This window comes from Nyctereutes procyonoides, unplaced genomic scaffold, assembly GCF_905146905.1.
Source record: "Nyctereutes procyonoides isolate TBG_1078 unplaced genomic scaffold, NYPRO_anot_genome, whole genome shotgun sequence".
Lineage (NCBI taxonomy): Eukaryota > Metazoa > Chordata > Mammalia > Carnivora > Canidae > Nyctereutes > Nyctereutes procyonoides.
The window spans coordinates 51,595,716-51,615,248 of NW_026575142.1; the positions used below are offsets into that span (position 1 = coordinate 51,595,716).

The window sequence follows — 19,533 nt, forward strand, 5'->3', positions numbered from 1 at the left end:
CCCCTTGCTTATCCTAAGCGCGGAGAATGGAGTGCCAGGAGCTACACAGAGGCCTTTGGGTAAGGGGCTGTAGCGGATGGAAGGAAATGGTGGGATCACAGCCCGCCCTTCCTCAGTTTGGTGTGCCATCACTGCAACAAGGAGAATGCTTTCACAGCTTTCGAGCCACCGGTGTGCGATCTTTGGGTCACAAGACCTCTGCCCCACCTGAAATCCGGGCTAGTCTCTGAATTGGTAATCCTGTATTTCTCTGCATCGAGTCTGCAAATTTACAATAGGTTTCCTTCTTTCTTAAGCCCCCGGAACACAGCAGGTTTTAATGGGCACATTGAGAAAAATGAGAATACAAAACAAACCAGATCAGCAAATGCAAATAAGGCTTTTGATTTGGGTTTGCACTGATGACTACACCACAAGCCCTTGGCCAAGCATCCAATTTATGATTTTGCCTCTTATACTCCTGGTGAATGCCTCGTGAGTCGAAATGATCTTTCCTGATTAACTTTATATAATGCGTGTGCTAACACCATGCCCACCTGAGCAATTTCCTCGGTATTTCAGAAGAAGAAACATAGGGATCTTCCCCAACGCACCCATACAACAGTTTCAACATAATTAGTAGCATTTCTGGATCCAACACAACACTCTTATAATGTGTATGATGGAGAAAATGAATGACTCTAATTATACCTTATTAAATCTTATTAATCCTCATTAGAACCTTATTATTCTTTATAAGTGGGTTACTAGGGAAAAGAAAAAAGAAATGCTGGTCAAGTCCCGTTATATTGGACAGGGACTGAGTGAACCCATCCTTACTTTGAGTGATACCAGTGTTTTTTCGTATTAAACAACAGCATTGAGAATATGGGTTTGCGGAAATGTGGAAGACAGACTAAGTGGACTGTGTTGTAATAGGATCTGATCTCTTGAAAACCCTAGGAAAAACTCTTTTAAGAGCTCATATTTCCTATTTCAAACTACATGAGTTGCAAAGAAAAAAAAAAACCTCATTACTGCATGGCATAGATACCCTTTCCTTATCTCTGCTTTTTTCGATTTTTGCAGGTGTAGATGGGAAATTAAGAGGAAGAGAGAGAGATTAAGTAACGTGAACTGAGGGATGTCTGAATTCAACGGCTTTGCACCAAGAAGGTGCTCAAGAAATGGTAAGTGCAATAACCTATGTCTCTACGTTCACTTCTTAAATTCGGGGTTGAAAAATATCCCCTCAAATGCAAGAAGAAGCAAGTTCTGGAAGTTTCATGAATAGGTAGGTACTCCATCCAGGTCCAGGGATGGGATTTCGGGCCTGCTGGGAGTCAGGGCCTCCTCCTTGGGTGGAAAACAGCTCCCCCACTAGTCATGTGACTTGGCTGGGTGGGGTGAGGTGAGTTCCTGAGCTACCTAGCCCTTGACTTTGTGCAGATCACTTTACCTGTTTTTCATCCTGAGATGATAAGAAGGACTACAATTTATCTCACCTAACACAAAAACCTAATAAACCCGTGAAAAAGCACTTTTATGATGTGCTGAGGTGAGGGATTATTATTTTAGGTACCAGGAGGCCAGAAATAGAAAGAAACAAAGTCTACAGCCTTGGAGTGCCTTCCAGGCACTAGCTGCTGAACATTACAACCTTTTGACAAAGTAAATGGTGGTTTTCATGGTTGCTCATATTTACAAATGTCAGAGGAGGGAAAAAAAAAGTCGGACTCAAACCTTCCAAGAACAGGCTTGCCTCTATTCAAACCAGTTCACCCAGTTTACAGTTTTTTTTTTTTTTTTTTTAAGCTATCAGTTCAGTACACAGCAAGCTTTCTGGGCTTCCGGACCAGGCTGGGAAGTGAATGTTAAACTGCTGGGGTTCCTGTGAGTGCAGGACGGAGAAAGATGCCCCGAAGCAACTGAAGGTCCCCGCCACTCAGGGCTGTCAGTCAGACCCTTCCAGGAACGGGCTGGGGGGCCAAGAGAAGCTAGAAGGCTCTTCACTGGGTGGTCCGCATGGGCCTAAGGACAGGTGGCCTGTTTCCCCCCCGCCCCCGACAGCTCAGTGGGTCTAGGGGAGCCTGGGCCCGGCCCGGCCCGGCCCGGCCCGGCCCGGCGGCAGCGGCGGGAACGAGGCCGGAGGCTGAGCGATCTGCGCGGTGTGTGCCCCTGGGCGAGTCATTCGTCTTCCCGGGCTTCGGCTCCGTCCCGGTCAGGTGGGCGGGCTGGGAGGTCGACCTCGGCCGGCTCCGCGTCCGGTAGGTCCCGAGTGTCGCCAGGCATCCGGGGCGAGGCTGGCGGGCAGGATCGCAGGAGGGGCTCCGGGGCGGGACGTCCCCGGCCCAGGCTGCGCGCCCCACGCCGCGCTCCCACGGCCACCCGGGTGCCCCTCCTCCCCGGCAGCCCCTCCGCTCGGCCCTTCCTCCTCCGCCGCCCGCTTCCTCTGGCTCAGGGCAGGCAGAGCCCCCACACGCCCCGTCCCCCCTCGCTCGCAGGCGGCCCGCATCCCCCCCCCCCCGGAGGCGGCTGCCCTCGCGCGCCCACCGCCCGCCCCCCGGCCGGCCCCCTCCCCCGCGGCCACTCGCGCTCCCAATACCTTACATGGGCAAATGCGTGCAGGCAAAGTCAGGAATTCAGGCCCCTGACGTCAGCCTCCAGCTCTCAGGGCACCGCACGGGAGCCCGGGGGAGGGGGTGGGGACGGCGGGGAGGGAGGAGGGGGAGAGGCACCAACCAGCAGCCGCTCCAGCCCTGCCGAAGTTTCACTTTTTGTCTGTGGGTCCGCTCCCGGGCCCCGCGCGAGCTTTCCCGGGATAAGTAGCGCCGGCGGGAAGGGGCGAGCCGGGCGCTGCAAGGTAAGGGCGGGCTGCGCGGCCGGGGCGCGGGGCGCGGGGCGCGGGGCGCGGGGCCGGCGGGCGGGCGGGCGGGCGGGCGCGGACAATGGGAGGGGGAGTGCCCGGCGCCTCCTCCTCCGCCCGTGCCTCCGCCTCCGGCCGCCGCCGCCGCCGCCGCCGCCGCCGCCGCCGCCGTCCCGGCCGCCTCCTCCCCGAGGTATTGTTGCAGATCCTCCTTCCTTCCCCCACCCTGCGCTCCGGGCGCCGCGGGAACCCCCGGCCCTGCGCGGGCGCGAGCGCCTCCGGGGCCGCGGGAGCGCGGGGCGCGGGGCGCCGAGCCGGGGCCGCGGGGCCCGCGGGGCGGAAGCGCCGGCCGCCGCGCAATCACGGGGCGCACGCATGGGGGAGGGGAGGGGAGGGGAGGGGAGGGGGACCCCGAGCTCGCGGGGAGCGGCGACCCGGGGCTGGGCGGGGCTGGCGCCCTCCCCCGAGCGCCCCCTGCCCGGGCCTTTCCGGGCGCCCAGGGGGCGGGGCCACGCCCAGCCGCCCCGAGCTTTCGCGGAATCTCAGTTGTCACAGTGGCACGGGCCTAGGAGCACGGTCCCTCGAGTGCCCCCATTTCACAGGCGGCTCAGTCGAGGCCCAGAGAGGAGGAGGGCCTCCCCGCAGGGGCTCCCCAGCGGCCGAGCCTGCTGGACACGGACGGTTCCCAGCCCCTGGTTGTCGGGCTCCCAGCCTCTCCCGCCCCCCGCCCCCCGCCCCTGTGTCCCGGGCGTGCGCGGCCGGGGAGGCTGCTGGGGCGCAGGCCCTGCCCTCAGGGAGCGCGCAGTCACCCCAGGCGGAGGGCGCGGAGTGCCGGGGGCAGAGGCGTGGGCGCGGTCTTCAGATCTTTGGCCCCTCTGGAGGGGCCGCGCCGGATCAGGGCTTGGAAGGAGAGGGGAGGGGGTCTTCTGGAGGCAGCCGGCGACGGGAAGGCCATTTGCGCGGGGGGTGGGGGGGTGGGGGCGTGGGGGACTAGAGAATGAGAATACTACCTAAAATGCGGAGAGTGCAGATGAAACTGTAAATGGGACCGCGTCGGGGGTACTGGGGTCGGGTGGAGGGGGTACCTGGGACGAGATGAGGAGCGGAATCGTGCCTGAGCCCTGGACAGAGCGACGCCTTTGGGACTTGGACTGCTCCGGGAACTGAAAGGCCTCTGGCTTCCCTTTCCCTTCCCCGGGGATCCACCGCCTTCCTGCCCCGAACTACAAAATGCAAACATTTAGGGTCATCGCTGAGCTACTTTCCTAGTACGGGACTCCCTCAACTTTGTTTCCAGTCCTTTTCAAAGTTGCTTGCCTGCTGATGAAACTCATTCTCACCAAGGTGTTAGTGACTTAATGATGGCTTACCTTTCCCAGCACTTGTGCATTTTAAGAAGGTCTCTAAGTACAAGGAGGGAAGGCGGCTAACGGTCCTCCCCCCAATTCCTCACCCTACCTCACTTTTACAGGTAGGAAGACAAACATAATGGCCTAGAGGAGGTGGGTGCTAGTTCTGGAGGTGGATGGATGGTAGGGGGAGGGGCATAACTCAAAAATAGGGTTCTCTCCACCCCACAACCAGCCTGCCTTCCTTCCAGGTTAAAAGGGGTCAGTTAAAAGGAAGAGCGCGTTTCTCGCCTTTAATCTTTCCAAGGCAGTCCCCCATCCAAAACACCCAGGCTTTTATCGTCTAGAATGTAGGTTCTAGATGGGAGATGAGTAGTTGGGGTTAGCTGTCCTAAATGGTTGAGGGCACCCCTTTGGGTCAGGCATTCACCCAGGCTCCTGCTCCTTCTAAAGTGGGTGGGCCTAGAGTTGGCTTTGGGGGATGATTGGAGGGAGGAGAAACTGAGTTGCTGAGCTGGTTACCGTGGATGGGACTGAGTAGGACCCTCTTGGTGGTGACATATTCTGGGGGGGGAAGTCACTGTTCCGGGAAGGTAGACAGTCCCAGGCAGAGGTTGGTGGCGAGGAGGCTTCATTATGAAGGGAGTTTGGATGTGACTTGAAGTCCTCTTTTGAGGGTTTTGATCACGCTGGGACATGATTGAGAGGCGGAGGAACTGGCATTGGGAAGCTTCCTGCTGCCCAGTTCCAGCGAGAGGCAATAATTTGGCCTAAGAGAATTCTCAGTGGGTGTTCATTCATTTTCTTGGCATATATTACTGAGTACTTTTTATGGGCCATTGGCAAATATGAGAAATTTGTAGCAGGTTTCTGTATTTTACTGAGACAAATAAATTTTATTTCATCAATTCTAAAACACACTTCACATTTTAATATGACTGAAATTGGGTTCTTTTATAATCACAGATGTGTCATAGCTGAGCAGTTTTTCATTCTAAGTTGATAATGGTACATCTTAACAGTTGATGGTTAGATTTGATAAAATTTGTTCATTATACCCTTTATGAATGTGCAAGGCTCTGCACGTTATTAAACAGTTTCCCATCAGATATTCCATTTCAATATCAAAAAAATCCCCTGAGAATTGTGTCTGGTGACACTCTCATCTGCATGCGAACCTTTGCCCAAGGTCACACGGCTAATTAGAGTTGTGCTCAAAATTACAGCCCAGAACTTTGACTCTTGGTGTTAATATGTGACTTTATTTTACTGTGAAACTGGCCCCAATTAGTTGGGAACAGGGAAGAGTCCGATTGGATTTGATTTCAGAACTATGGCTTAAGATGCTGGGCTGAGGATGGGTTTTTGGTCAAGACAGAAGATGCCTGGTGACATGGTAAAAGCAGGGGATGGAGCACACAGCTAATTTTTACACAGAAAGAAGAGCAGTGAGTGCATGAGGTTCACAAGTTCTGGAACTGGCTGGCCTGCCCGTGAGGAGCACAAGTGTGTGTATGTGTGTGTATGTGTGTGCACGCACGCGTATGCACGTGCTGTCATAAGGGTTTGTTTTAGCTGCTCGGCACTGGGCACTGAGGAGGGTCGACTTCAGGGAAACAACCACAGAGGGAGTGGTGTCTGGAGACAATCTTTAGGGCTAAGTAGGATTCACCCGCGTGGAAGAAGCCCAGGTAGGACACAGATGTGTTGGGCATATGCGGTCATAGGGAAGGCTCACGCACGAGGCCTTGTTTTGAATGAGCAGCACGAAGAGGGCTGTGGGAAATGGAGGTTTAAATTTAAATTTAATTTGCTAAGTAGATTTAAATTTATCTTGTAGGCTACAGGGTCATTACATGCTTCTCTAGAGATTGACTTGAGAACAAGCCGGGTTGGGGGTTCTGGAAGCATCCCTGGGATTAGGGATTTGGGTGGTAATGCAGGAAGCACATTTAGTGACTGTTTGAGCGAACCTGAGACTTTGAACCTGGTCAGTAATGAGGAGTCCTAGCTGAGTGTGTGCATTGGTGGGTGGGTAGGTGGGTGTGCACCGGTGGGGACTTCTGGAATGTGGTGTTGGAAGGTTGTGCCTTGCTGGAAGAATCCCAGGTGAGGAAGGAGGAGGTAAGGCTGTGCTGAAGCTGCTCTCTGCGTGGAAGTCTGTGGGCTGGAAGTTGTGTGTGAGGGAGAGGTGAGGCAAGGGAGAAGGGAATGGAAGCGTGTTAGGGGAGTCTGGTCCACGCTTCCTGGATGCGCGGTGCGAGTGGCTGGGGTGTGCATTCCTTTGCGGGTCACAGAACTGAGACAGAAGGCTGCCTTAGTGAGGAGGACTTCACCTCTCCTCACTTTCTGTGAATAGGGTGGGCGGGTGGCAGGAGGCTTAATGGGATTCATGCTTGGCAGCAGGTAAGCCACAGAATTGAAGCTGGAAAGCGTTAGTCTTTTTTTTTTTTAAGTCATTCTTTCTTAATAATAATAGTAATAATAATGTAATAATTATTTTGATGATATCCTGAGTGCTTCCCATGTGCGTGTGTAATTCTCATACTGATTGATTAAAGGAGACTTTATGATTATCGGTCTTATTTTGCAGATGAGAAAATGAGCTTTTGGTTAAGTTAGGTCACTCAGCTGCTAGTGGCAAGGCTAAGTTGCAAGCCTTTACCTGACCTATAGCTTCTTCACCATTCTCTGTGTCCATAGAATGGCAAGTGCCAATCAGTGGTGTTTTCCAGGGTTCTTCCTTGGAATACAATTGAGTGCACATGCACTGGGCCCTGTGGTTTAAGTGGAGTTTAAGTGCACAGTCAGGGGTTTAAGTGCATGAACAGGCTTCTCATTTCCCCATGGTGCTTGCTGCCCAGCTCTTCTCTCTTAAGACACTACCATCCCCTCTACCCTTTCGGTGTCTTCTCTCCCAAAACCCAGCCGCACAGAACAGAGCTTCTCTAGCACACCATCTGCACCTCTCCCCCACATCCTTCCCTCCTTGGCCCTCTGTCATATAAGGATTTGATGTATCCCTATAGAGAGGCAGTTGGGGCAATAAAATTACAAAGTAGGGAAGTGAGGGAGGGTCTTGATCCCTGACATTGCCCTTGACCTGTGTGGCTCCTCTGGATGTCCTCTGCACTTGAGCTGAATAGCCCCTGTTGGATCCTTCCTACCCTTCCTTGGGTCACACACACTCCTTCCTGCAAGATGGCCTTCTGGCTCAGGACTCTGAGGCATCAATTCCAGTTCTTCCTGTCATCTACCTGCCTCAGATGGGTCGTTTGCATTTCTGTGACTCAGAGATAAAGGCATTTTCAGGTGAGGAGACAGATGCTAGAAATGGCACTCAGTAAGGTAAACAGGACCTTGGCTATCTCATCTTTGAACCCCTCTGGTCTCTGGTGCTCTGAAGATGTTCAGTACTGGCTGTTAAATGAATGAACAGCATTTATGGACACAGTGTAGGCACCAGTCACCAACTGACTTTATATGTTTGTTCCACTTTAAAATAAGCTCCCCGAGGATTTCAAGAATGCCTACTTTGTTAATGGTCATATATCCAGGCCCAGAAGAGTGCCTGTCACATGGTAGGTGCTTTGGAATTATTGGTTAGATGAAGAAAGAGATCGATGTAGTTCACTGCAACTACAAGATAGTAGTGATGGGAGAGAGAGACTTTGGCTCACCCAGAAGCTTGGGCCTGTGGAGTCATAGGACTGGGTGCAAGACCACTTAGGCCGTAGCTGCCACAGTGGCATTGGGCAGTCCTGCTGTCAGGGTGAAGACTAGAGCCTGGGAGTGTAGAGGGGAGTCTCTCAATGTGCCATTCTAAGGGTGAGTGCATTTACAGCTGCCCTTTCAGTTTTCCTTCCATAGCCAGGTGGTTGTATTGACCTTGAACCTTCCTTTGTTTCCTCCATCCCTGCCTGTGCTGTTCTGTTTGCCTGGTTGCAGGCTGCCCGGAGTCTCTGCCTGTTGTAAACCTGTGACCCTTTAAATTCAAGGCCCAAACCCACTTTGTGCCATGAAGCCATTCCTGGGCTCCTTGTCCCCTTGTCCTCACATATATGTGTGCTCACATACACCTCAGTATCTTGTATTCAGTGAAGCTTGGGGGATTCACGTGTGCCAGTCACAAATACTGGATTCTGGCTGACGAAGACAACCCAGGCTCTGTCTCTACGGCTCTTTATTCCAGTATAGGAGAGAGACTAAAGTAGAGCATGGTAAGGCCCTACCAGAACAATGAAAGAAGGAGCACTGAGAAAGGAATGACCCACCATCTGAAAGAGCAGGATAATGCTCATGGAGAAGAAGACATTGGGTTGGGTTTTGACAAGTGAGTAAGAGTTCATATGGTGGACAGGGGTGGAAGAGTTTTCCAGATAGAGGGAGATCTAGGTATAGTCCCGAGGCCTTAAAGTGTTTGGTGAATAGAAGTGTGTGTTTGGAGCTCATGGTGGAAGGTGGGGCTGGCTTGGGAAGGTTAGGTGTGAAAGGATGATGGCGGTTGAAGGGGGGCAGGAGGGCTTTTATTACTTTTTGAGCCAAGAAGAGCTTTGGTGGATCTGTGTTTCAGAGAGCTCTAGTGGCAGAGCGGTAGCAGGTCAAGCCCAGAGGCAGGGAGCCCCTTTAGGAGGCTGCTGATAAGTTCCAGGGTGGGTGATAGTGGGTCTGTACCAGCCCGGCAAAGAAGAGAGGGAGCAACGGATTCCAGGAGCTGTTTGCTGTTAGAATCCTATCAAGCAGCTTAGTTCCTACTCTTGTCCTTCTAAATATTTGCCAGCTTATCAGCCTTGGCTGGAAAAAACTTCTATGTGACAAAAGCTTATAGGCAGTAGAAGCAGCAGCTGGGAGCCAGCAGCCAGTTCCTGCCTTAGAAGCGTGGGCTGGGCCTTCGTGGCTAGAGCAACCGGATCCCTCATTGTACAGGTGAGGAAACTGAGGCCCTGGGAAACGGGCATACTGCTGTGTCACATCCTTGTCAGCTGAGCTGGAGTTGGGCCACAGCCCATACTCCCAGGCCAGATCTCTTTCAACGGTGCTTTTTTTTTTTTGTTTTTGAATTTTATTTTATTTCAAAGGTGTTTTTGATTCTGTGTCTGCTGAGCCTGGCCTGACACATTGGTCCTAACTCCACCCCCACCCCCAGGGCTTTGCTTTGGAGAATTTGGGAGGGGGCATAACTTGGAGATCATTGTAACTGGGCTTGAACCTTGTGCTTTGCACTTTGAAACAAGGTGATCAAGATGGTTCACTTTGAGTGGGTGTGTAGTTGAGGATTGATTTCTTTTACTGCTGTGTATGCCCTTCTTTTCTTTTCTTTTGGGAACCGGGGTTCTGACTCCATGTGTGTGACAGCCCCCAGCCACAGCCCTCCCAGTCCCCTTTCATTTTTTACCTATTTTTTGCTTGCATAAAGGTTTTGAGGCTGCCAGTATTAGATGCATTACAGGGTAGATGCTCTCGTTTTTCCCTTCCCTGTTAAACCTACCCCGTCACAACCTATCCCACAGAACCCATTAGCATTGCATTGCCTTCATAGCACTTTTTATGTGGCAGATGCATTTTACAATCATTTTTATTACTTAGCTCCCAATTGCAATCCAAGAGATGGATCAGCAGGGTCAGTCTTGTCTTGGAGAGTGTGGGCAAGAATTCAGGGATGAAGAACCTTCTCACGGGGTGCTCTGCTTTAACTGGCAGAATGAGAATCAGGCTCCCTTTTCCAAAGTTCTAGTCCTGTTCCTTACCTTTTTGCAGGTAAGCATGAGAAATTGACTGGGAAGTCCTTAGCAGACCCTATACACAGGCATGAAGCTGTTAGTATTATTTCACTGTGTGCTAATTAGTATTTGCTATCTGTGTCTCTGATTTTGGAAGGCAGTTGAGAACCAGGTTGGAGACCCCAAACCCTGAAGATCTGGGCTTTGCCAGGCTATCATTTGGCGGTATCATCACCAAACATTTTTGGTGTTTGAAAAGTAAAGACCTCTGTTTGAACCCACTAGATCACAGTGCTGTGACCTTAAGCATATTCTGGAACATCTCTGAGCTTCGGTTACCTTCAAATAGAGATCTTCTATCTCAATGCACTTGTGAGAACCAGAGGAATTTCTGTAACAGTGCTTTATAAACCATAATGCAGTGTGCACATGTGGCAGTTTCTGGTGCTCAGCACGGGGTCTGGCACACAGCAATGATACCTTACCCTACCGGTGAGGATGGTGGGATTTAGACCCAGGCAGCTGCTCCAAGTTCAAATGGTGGCTGTAGTGCTTCCTGGGATGGTCCCAGGCGTGATTTACTTGACTTAGTCATTTTTAGACTTCTTATTGGTGAGGGCATCACTATTGAGAGTAGTGCACCCTGCAAAGTGGGCTGTGTGACTTCCCAGGCTGTGTGACTTCCTTTCTTCTATTGCAACCATCCCACATTCTCATGGGGTTTGTGTGCTGTTTGCACTTCTGGGCCCCTGCAAGGTTTGCTTCCTTTGCAGGAACTGCGTGTGTCATGGCCTCACTTCAGAGCCCAGTGTGGCTAAAATGGAAAGCCCGGTATGGAAGAGCGGTGCTCGTCCTCCCTCAGAAGCTTGCGTGGGAACTGTTCATGGTGCAGGTCAGCAAGAGGATCAGGACAGGGTGGGGTTCTTTCACTGACCTTCAGGAAGTGTGTTTTGGCCTTATTCCACCCCTAGAATGGGCACTTTCCCTGCCATAGCCATTGTTAGCATTCCTTAATCACTCAGGCCATTAACCAGCAGATAACTGCCATGTCGAAGAGCTTTGGGAGATAGAGGTACCCACCTCCTTAGGAGAAGGTGGCTGTGGGCGGATGTAGTGTGAGTTTTTTGGCACCGTTAGGACACCACTTTGTGGATATTAAGGGATTCCTGTCCTTAATGTTAGCCTCAGTTTTCCTGTCTGTTAAAGTGGCCGTAGCAACTGTATTTGGCTAACAGGTGGAGGGACTGAACTCTCTGGCCCGCCTAGCCCAGCCCTGGTTTATGTCTGTGTCCTAGCGTGGGACTGCTAGTGACCCCCTCACTCCTCAAAGTGTTCTGATTTGGAGGGTAGATTGTATGGTTGCCCTACTTGTAGGTGAGAGTCGAGGGAGTAGGGCAAGAAATGGGCATGAGGCTAGGCCCATCATAGTGACTCAACAAATAGCCACTGTTTTTGTTAGAAGAGATGCTACACGCTCAACAAATGTTGGTTCAGTGAACTACTTTTGTAAGGTAAGGTTTGAGGATTTTAGAAGATGTCAAGACTGCAGGCACGTGGGCTCTATCAGGGTTGATAGGAACATGTTGATGCCTATCAGAATGTAAGAAGGTTTTGCCACAAGGGTGGTACAGTAGATGACGGATGGGGTGTGCAAGTGTACTGAATGTGTGTGGGAGCTTGTTGGAAGGACTGGGTCTTAGGTTAGATGTTGGAAGACAGGAGGCATGCAGTGGGGCAGCTAAAATTGCTCTGGCTACTAAAGCTAAAGAAACAAAATTGACTCTCTGTCCATGTCTATCCTCGAGCTGGGTTTTTGAATCATTTATTTTTCCATTCATTGGCCCATCTTGATAATGATCTCTGACTACAACTGTGGAAGCCCAGTGCAGTACTAAATTCTGTGCCAAGAAGTCACCAGTGGAACCTGCACTTATCCTTCCTAATGAATTTCCACTGAAGATGGTTCTTAAGTTCCCAGGAAGGAAAACAAAACTTCGTTGGCACCTGGAGCTTTTGTCTTGTTTGGTATGAAAATGAATCATTTGCAAGAAGTGCAGCAGGGAGTTGCCACTAACAGGGCGGGGTGTGTGTGCCCCGACTCGTGGGAAAGGCAAACTGAAGGGATCTGGAGGGTAAGCAGCACCTTTTCTTAGAATGAGGTGAAAGGTAGGTCAGCTTTCCAGATGTCTGGCCATTTCCCAGCTGGAAACCTATTTTCTTGACCACAGCCTTGCAACGTTACTTGGGGGAATATTAGGGTTCCAGTAATGACGGTGAAGCAGGATCCTAAAAGATACATTTGCCCATAGATCTGGTGCACTCAGTACTCATTCATTGGATACTGTGCCGGATGTACTTGTGAATGAATGAGTGAAATTCTGGTCTGGGTTTTGGGGATGGGAAATGCATGCAAAAAGTATTTGGTGGTTCTCATTGGATGGTGACTGACTCTAGGGACCCGGGGGAAACTTGACAGATGAAGAGACTGTCATTTAATTGGATTTCGAAAGATGAGTGGGAATTTGATGGGCAAGAAGAGCAGAGGGCAGTTAGGTAAGGGAAATAACATGGCAGAGACACAGAGGTGAGAAAGTGCACAGTGTCTTGGAAAATTGGAGTTGTTGGGGATGGACCATCTAGTACAGAGGCCAGAGAAATGAGGGTGAAAAGGTGGGGTGGGGCTGAGATTGAGAACGGTCTTGATTGCTAAGGGGTTGAGGCTGCACTATGAGAGGAGTATCAAGTAGGGGGCCCCGTGTTTTAGGAGGATCATTGGCTACAGTGTGCTGGATGGGGAGGGAGGGTATTAGTCATGGCAGCGTGTCCTGTAGTAGTCCAGAGGGAAGCTGAATTGGGGTCGAGGCCTTGGACGTGCGTGGATGTTTCGCAGGTTAACTAGAGGCCCCTCAGTCTTTTCATTTAAACAGGAGGAACACAGACCTTGAGCAGGTAAAGCATGCAAAGTCCACAGCCCTGGTGCCAGCATGACCTCCAGGTGATCCCACCCTGTGCTCATTGTCTGTAGAAGGGTGACAGAGTGCCTGGTTGTGGAGATAGCTGTTTGTCAGGGGGAAGATCTCCGTTCCTTCTTATCTTTTAAGAATTCCATGAAATCTCTTAATTCTGGATGGGATTGGTTCTTTCTAGAGTTATCGAATCCCTAATCACTGGAGATATTCAAGCAGTAGCTGATTGGAATGTCAGTGACAACTCAGGTATTGATTGAAGACTTGTCGCAGAATGTTTTGAAGGTCTGCCAATCCTGACTTCTTTTTCTTATCCATCCCTCCCTTCCTTCCTCCTCTCTCCGCCCCTCCCCTTTTTCCTCCCTTCCTCTCCTCCTTCCTGGGAGGAGCTGCTTGTAACCATCTTACCCGGGGGTCCTCTGTCCATTTGGCTTCTTAGGATCCTCTTAGCTAAATTGGATAATGGGCAGAAAAAGTTGAAGATCAATGATAAGGCACTAAGAATGGTGGGCTGTAGTTCATGCAGAGTATCCAGAGAATGACCATTTTGGTGCCAGTAGGTTAATATTCATTTACCGGGGAGATCTTTTGGGCCTCGACTGGCCTGCATGATCCTGATCAAAAGGGAATACAGTTATGACTTTCTACCAGTTGCCATTTTTATAGGGCTTTACTGTGAATTATATGTTTTCCTATGAATTACAGGTAAATCCTCACAACAGTGCTGTGTTATTTACTGTCCAAGTTTTACTGATAAGGATCCTGCAAGAATTTAATAAGTGTTTGTTGAGTGAATGTATGAATGAATGGATTATATAAACTAAGTAATAAATGAGAACTTGAGTTTTAAGAATATGTTTAGTAATGAAAAAAGCAAATTGAACTCATGTAAGCATTAATCAGTGTGTTATCAAAAGACAAAAAGAACTCATTAAGAATACCTTTACTCAACTACATTAAAAAAAACACACCAAAATACCTCCTACCGAAACTCTTTCACCTGAAAACCTCTCTTACCTCTTATAAGACCGCAGTCCTAATCTTAACCCCCACAAACCATGTGTCCACTTTTTTGTATGTGTACAGCATTTCCACTTAATATTATTACAAAAAAGTCTTACTTTTTTTTTTTTTTGGCCTGGGCTTTATAGTCTACATAACTAAAGATTTGTTGAAATTGATAAATCGTGCTGTAAATATTACCTATGTGGACAGTGGGATAGTTTTCAGCTTAAACAAATTAAATGCAATTCAGTATGTTAAAAAATTGCAGTGTAAACATCAGTGGACAAATAGCTCTCACTTCCTTCTACATTGTGTCCTAAAGACAACTATATGTTTTTGGCACTTCCACTTACCTGTGACAGTGATTGCCATCTTGTCCCTTGCAGTACGCGTTTATGTGAATATTTTTCTTTCACATGCTCTGGGATGCAGTAGAAAATGCATGGACGGTTGGAGAGGCAGGTTTGGGTTCACATCATGGCTCTGCCACTTGTTAGCCGTGATAACCTTGCATTGGTTCCTTAGCTGTGTGAAAGGGGGTAATAGTGCGTTCCACGTAATGTGGTTGTGGAGGAATTCTGTGGTCAGTGTAGTGAAGCACCAATACCTGCCATGTGGTGCTGCTGGGATGTGCTATTTCTGTCCCCTTTCTCTCTGTCAACCCACCAGATGATAAGACAACCAAGGTCTTTTCCCTGTATTTCCTTGTAGAGCGTGCCCCATAGCAGGTAGACCTTTACCAAATGTTTATTGGCTTGCTAAACAAGTTTTAGGCTCTTTGAAAGGGCAATTATCAGCACAAAATACTGAATATCTCTAATACTTTTCATACCAGTTGCCATGTAGCCTCCGGCAGAGTCATTAGCAATGTGTGAGTCTACTTGTTTCTCTATATCTTCACCAGGATTTAATTTTATAACTTGCATTTTTCTTTGCTAAGTTAATATGTAAGAAGTGGCATTTCATTATTCTTTTAATTTGCATTTCTTTAATTACTGAAAGAATTTCTGATTTAGTGGTTTAGAGGACGTGTTTTCCTCTTATGTGAATTGTCAAATAGCAGTATTTAAGTGGGCTAGGGAAACTTGGTATGAAGGAGCTAAGAATGTTTAGTGTTTTGCATTGTCTGTTCTTTATTTATATATTCATTTATTCCGTCAGTCAGTGTGTTTTGAGCACCTACTACACGCCAGACACTGTTCCAGGGACTACACATACTAAAACATAGTGAATCAAGTATGTGATCTGATATCCAAACTCCTCATTTAACATGTGTGGTATCTGAAGCCTCTGGAAGAGAGAAGTTTATTAACCAGTGCCGTATAGTGCTCAGTAGCAAAGCCAACCATTTCTTTTCACTGTGATTTCATGTGTTCTACATCAGTAGCCTTTTAAGCCATAGAAACATCCTAGAGATTTCAGAATTGTGACACCTAAATGACATCCCCAAACTTTATCTACATTGAGAAAGCAGAGACTTGATTTTTTTGTGTAGGAAATACGATCACTTGGTTCTTCAGTCTTATATATATATATAAACTCCTTCCTAGACTTTTTTTTTTGCCTCTTACATATATGTTCATTCTTAAATGAATAACCTTATTACTAAAGGTGCCTGGCTGGCTCAGTTGGTTAGGTGTCCAACTCTTAATTTTGGCTCAGGTCATGATCTTAGGGTCACGAGATCGAGTCCTTTGTGAGGTTCTGTGCTTAGTGGGATCTGCTGGAGAATCTCTCTTCCTCTCTGCCACTCTCCCCGTCCCCCCCCTCCCCAAATAAATAAACAAATCTTTAAGGCAGGACTAGAAAACAAAACAAAACAAAACAAAACAAACCCAATCCACGCAGTTTGGGCCAAGTGTGAACCTTTTGGATGTGTTTTTGGTAAACGGAAATAACAGATGACATATTTCTCTATCAAATAAAATAGTCAATTTAGATTTAATAAGGCAGTTATCTTCAGGTAATAAAAATTCAACTAACTTGCCATAACTATCTTGTTTAAAGTCAATTAAGAGCCTCATATTCCTTACTTGCTGGGTAAAATTTAATAGAACTTCAGTTAAGCATTTATTGCTTATTTAATTCAAAATTAAGTTAATCACCACAGTTGGTAACAACCACTGAGTATTTAATTAACATTCAGCAAACTATCTTATTAAGTCTAAATTAGATACAGACAGGTCTTGTTTATCCCCATCACTCTGCAAACACCATCTCCCCACCTCCCACCCCAAAGGGCCTTGGGTTTTCCCATGGCTTTCCTCTTCTGATTTGTCAGCTTCGTTTTCTTCTGGTTGGTACCAATGTGCAAAGGAGAAGGGAAGGAAGTAGGAGTTCATTGTGTTATGAGGACTTCTGGCTTAGGGCAGAGGTGAAGAGTTTCTGTTCCATCCGTACTGTTTGATTCCATTCTTTAAGGACTACTGAACACCTTCTTCGTGAAAGACATTCTTGTAGATACTTAGGAAGATCTAGAGGAAGTTACATTGACATATTTGGCTTTATTTTCTCATCTTAAAAATGAGATGATTAGGTTTAGTGCATTCATTTCACACATATTTGTTGACCGCTAGTTTGTAAAGCTCTTTGCTGTGTGTCGGGATGCCATGATGATTTGGAGACGGTCCTTGCTTTCAAAGAAGACACACAGTCTAGTAGGAGAGGTGTCGTAGGATAAATATTGGACAAGATGCTGAAGAGTCTTAGAATGATGTGATTCTGTGACATACTATTTCCCCAAGTCTTCAGACTGTTCTATGAGAAAAAGGTCCTAGAGCCAACTAAGTTTGGTAAAGTCCAAATTAAACAAAATTAAATGGGACTCTCTGGGCCCCATACCATGACATTTGTTTCTCAAAGTTATTTGATCAGAGAGTGCCTATATTGTCGCCCTCCTCTTTTATTTATTTATTTTTTTAAATCCCTCTAGGACAAAGCATAGTGTTTCAGTGTGCTTTGGGAAAAGCTACTGTGAGCCATGGATCCTGTCTAAAGCATCTGAGCCCAGGAGGGGTTGGAAGGGTTGGAAGTTCTACCGTGTATGAGAGGTATGCTGCCACAGTGGTTGATGTCAGACATCGAGACGTATGGCGAGACGGTTGAGGGTGTGAAATCCGAGCAGGAGGGCTGGGCTTGTGAAGGAGGGACAGTTGTGTAAGCAGAGGGGTCTGGAGGATTGGCAAGAGTCACCAGGAATGGGACAACTCTGAAATTCGGATGTGACTGGCTTGGTTGAGATGCCCTTAAGCCATGGACACAATTTGGACTGCTATTCGCCATAGCCTAAACCTGGAGAGGTGAGAGGCAGCAGAGTTTTTGGTGCAGAACTCTGCTTTAGACTGTGTTCCAATTGAGTGACTGCCCATCCGCAGAAGCCATCGTTTCTGTAAGGCGTTCTGACCCTTGTCTGGGGCAGAGCCTCTTGTCTGTGAGTCCTGGTCTCCCAGGAGTGAGTCAGGGCTCGTCATGGATAGCTTCATCCCAGCAGGTCTCATTTCCATGTACCCTATCACATATCCTTTCTCCTTCTTCCCGTCCTCTTATTCTGATGAGTCAACCATCTTCATTTTTCCTTCTTACTCTTTTGTTTCATCATTTTCATCTAAGGTGAGCTACCTTTTTATATTCTTCCTGAAAAGACATCTGTTTCATTTAAAATGATGCTACCAGTTTTCTCATCTGCAGTAGCAACCAGCAGATGGAAACATGCTAGGTAAAGTGGAGGGCAATCTACAAATCTGATCCATGGTATCATGGAGATCTGACCCCAGGCTGTGCTCTTTACGTCCGTATCTTATTACCCATTTCTGTATGGAAAGGAGCACAGGCAAGGAATGGGGAAGATCAGTGTTGTCTTTCTTTCTTTCTTTCTTTCTTTCTTTCTTTCTTTCTTTCTTTCTTCTTTCTTTCTTTCTTTCTTTCTTTTTCTTTCTTTCTTTCTTTCTTTCTTTCTTTCTTTCTTTCTTTCTTTCTTTCTTTCTGATTTTCTTTATTTTGGAGAGAGAGAGAGAGAGAGTGTAAGCAAGCAAAGGGAGGGTCAGAAGGGGAGGGAGAGGGGTAGAAACTCAAGAAGACTCCACATGGAGCATGGAGCCCAACACGGTGCTTGGTCTCAAGACCCTGAGATGATGACCTGAGCTCAAATCAAGAGTCAGATGCTTAACTACCTGAGCCTCCCAGGTGCCCCTGTATTTCTGATTCCATTTTGAGTATGAGGTTCCCCAGGCTGAGCCTCAGTTTATCTATCAATGAGACGTTAGACTTAGAGCCCTTTCAACTAAAAAATTGTTGAGTGTTAACAATGGTTGAGTCAACCCAAGTTGAAGTCAACCTGGATTATTTGATCAGATGTATATCTTTGTGCCTGGCAACATAAGGAAATGCTCAGTGAACGTAGTTCCATGCCCATAGGTGGTAGACATTCAGTGAACATTGGTTCTTCAATACCCTGCCTTCTTCTGGACTCATTTTCTTTATATTGCCTGTTGCTTTTTTATCCTTTATCTTTCTCCTCTGCCCCTCAGGCTTCTCTCTTCTTTGCCTACACTCCCTCTGCTGTATTTTCCTCCCATTTCCCAGCTGGATAGCTCCCTCTATCCCCATCTCTTCAGGTATTCATTTTTCCCCTTCTGGCTCTGCCCACAGAGGTATACACTCTAAAACTTTCTTTCTTTTTTTTTTTAAGTTGTAATTGTAATTTTAATTTTTAAGATTTTTTTAAAATTTTTATTTATTTTATGATAGTTACACACACACAGAGAGAGAGAGAGAGAGAGAGAGAGAGAGAGAGAGGCAGAGACATAGGCAGAGGGAGAAGCAGGCTCCATGCACCGGGAGCCCGACGTGGGATTTGATCCTGGGTCTCCAGGATCGCGCCCTGGGCCAAAGGCAGGCGCCAAACCGCTGCGCCACCCACGGATCCCTAATTTTAATTCTTAATAATATTTTCATTGATTTATTCATGAGAGACAGACAGAGACATAGGCAGAGGGAGAAGCAGACTCCCTGTGGGGGGAGCCCGGTGCCGAACTTGATCCCAGGACCCTGGGATCATGCCCTGAGCTGAAGGCAGATGCTCAACCACTGAGCCACCCAGGTGCTCCCAGTCTAGAACTTTCTAAGGACAAATGGTGACAATGGTGGGGTATATTGGGGATGGTGGTGGTCTTGGCCAGCTGCAGATCTTTCCAGGAGATTCTCTATTCTTCAGAATCATATCTTTCTTGACTACATATTGTATAATGAATGAGACCAAATCTTTCCCTCAAGGAGCCCACAGTGGAGGTGAGAAGCTGTCTGACTTTTCTTTGACACTTGCTGGACATCAAAGCCAGTGAAGTACATTACAAATCAGAGAGGAGGTTTTTTTTTTCTCTTCTTTCTTTCTTTCTTTCTTTCTTTCTTTCTTTCTTTCTTTCTTTCTTTCTTTCTTTCTTTCTTTCTCTCTTTCTTTCTCTCTTTCTCTCTCTCTCTTTCTTCTTTCTTTCTTCTTTCTTTCTTCTTTCTTTCTTTCTTTCTTTCTTCTTCTTTCTTTTTCGCTTTCTGAAATGGGGCAATGCACTCCTGCGTTTTTGGCATGGATTCTCAGGGATCTAGGAAAGCTAGTTACCTGGAAAGCATAGGCTTGTTTTGCCCACCATGAAAAG

At 47.8% G+C, this 19,533-nt stretch overlaps 1 protein-coding gene and 1 long non-coding RNA gene across 11 annotated transcripts in view; one reads left to right on the top strand and one right to left on the bottom strand.

Annotated features, from left to right (window-relative positions):
• Nucleotides 1-1,723: 1,723 nt before the first annotated feature.
• On the bottom strand, nt 1,724-2,704 carry LOC129498884 (uncharacterized). Its single transcript, XR_008662230.1, has 2 exons — nt 2,585-2,704; nt 1,724-2,282 (listed from the first exon to the last, which is right to left on the bottom strand). It is a non-coding gene; the product is annotated as an uncharacterized LOC129498884 (long non-coding RNA).
• Nucleotides 2,705-2,725: 21 nt separating this feature from the next.
• LPP (LIM domain containing preferred translocation partner in lipoma) overlaps nt 2,726-19,533 on the top strand; it is a 674,822-nt gene continuing 658,014 nt past the window's right edge. For 5 of the 10 annotated variants that reach the window (XM_055308459.1, XM_055308473.1, XM_055308464.1 and 2 more), the window contains exon 1: nt 2,726-2,842. The gene's annotated coding sequence lies outside the window, so the exon portion shown is untranslated. Of the gene's footprint in view, nt 2,843-2,913; nt 3,039-19,533 lie in introns of those variants that run through there. The other 5 variants (XM_055308461.1, XM_055308467.1, XM_055308466.1 and 2 more) reach the window with 4 other exon arrangements.